The sequence below is a fragment of the Chaetura pelagica genome, unplaced genomic scaffold, assembly GCF_000747805.2.
Source record: "Chaetura pelagica isolate M959 unplaced genomic scaffold, ChaPel_1.0 scaffold498, whole genome shotgun sequence".
Taxonomy (NCBI): domain Eukaryota; kingdom Metazoa; phylum Chordata; class Aves; order Apodiformes; family Apodidae; genus Chaetura; species Chaetura pelagica.
Window position 1 is genome coordinate 150,039 of NW_009954218.1, and position 1,427 is coordinate 151,465.

The 1,427-nt window shown below is 55.2% G+C and overlaps 1 protein-coding gene across 1 annotated transcript in view; it reads right to left on the reverse strand.

Annotated features, from left to right (window-relative positions):
• The window catches only part of CACTIN (cactin, spliceosome C complex subunit), an 11,058-nt gene that overhangs the window by 5,238 nt on the left and 4,393 nt on the right, over positions 1-1,427 (reverse strand). The gene's annotated exons all lie outside the window — the stretch shown is intronic.

Below are 1,427 nucleotides of genomic sequence, written 5' to 3' on the forward strand. Positions count from 1 at the left end.
GCACCTTTTCCTTCTTTTCCACCCCAAAAAGCCGCGGCGGCCCCGAGCGCGGGACAGAGGAGGCAGAGGCGGGAGGGCGAGCACAGCACAGACTGGGGTTGCTTTATCAGAGCCGAGGACAAATAGCATCGAGTTACAGTTCTCTGGAAAGGCCTCCCCGGACAGGGAGAGGGAACAAAAACAAAAAAAGAACCAACTCCAAACAACCAAGAACAAGAGCCGTAATGACTTAAACCCCCCCAAAATGAAAAGAAACGTGACAACACCCACGGGTTGGCATCAGGTTGGCTCCCCGGCCCCCCACTTACAGACATTCGTTACACGGTGCACGGAGCGGCCACAGAAAATGAGGGGGAACATGAACATCCAATAGAACATACTCGAGTCTAATGTAGACATCAGCAGAAAGGAAAAATCAGACACAATCCCTACGCCTGAGCCGTGGCTTTTGCCTTGTCCTTTTCAGAAAGAGCTGGAGCACAGGAGTGGCTGGCAGGGAGGGAGGGCCAGGCTGTGGGAAGGAGCCAGGGTGATGGAGCCCACCCAACCCTGCTGTGCCTGGGCCAGCGCCTACGAGGGCTCTGGTTTTGCTAAGAAACTTCCCAAAGTGGGATTTCTGTACATGCAGCTGAGCCACTCACTGCAGGGGCAGCAGCAGCTAAAAGCTGGATCCCTGGTGTGAACGTTCAGGGCTCTACACCTTGGTTTGTCCCACCTCTGCTCTGCCCTACACAGCCTTTACAAGCACTTGATGGCAAGCAGACAGATGCCAGTTTTCTCTTGCCAAACCCACACCTGGCAGGCAGCAATTTGGCAAGAGCCCAAGGTAAAGCTCAGCAGCAGCCTCAGCACCAGGCAATGGTCAGGACATGTCCCACAGGGCTGAGAGTCCCAGCTGGGATGATGGGGATGAAGAAGAGCAATGACAAACAGCTACATGGGAACCTGCTGTCTCACAGGACTGCCCTGCTCCAGTCTCTGCGGAGGAAACAAAACGTGGTCCCCCTGTTAACAGCAGGGAGAGGGGTGGAGCAGGCACAGCACCCACCAGGGACCTGCTGGGTCACCAGAAAAAGTCCTGACAAAGTACAGACTAAGGTCCCAGATGAGCTGGAGGGACGTTCAGACCAAGGACAGGTGGTTGTTGTCTTCCCTAAAAAAGGGTCAGTGCTCTTCCTGTGGGTGCAACCTCGTCCTGCCCTCCTCTGACCCTGCAGGTCCTGCACAAGCAGCACTGACCATACCTGGGAACCCTCCTGAGCTCCCCAGTGCTCTCATGTTGCAGCACAGTGCAGGGAGGTGAGCAAAGAGCAAGCTTTACATTCCCAGGTCTTTTTAGCCCCCATGGAAAGGCAGGCTGAGCAGTTCTCCAGCACTGAGTGTGTGCAAGCCTGGAAAGGGGCGGTTTCCATTTCAGATCTGCATTT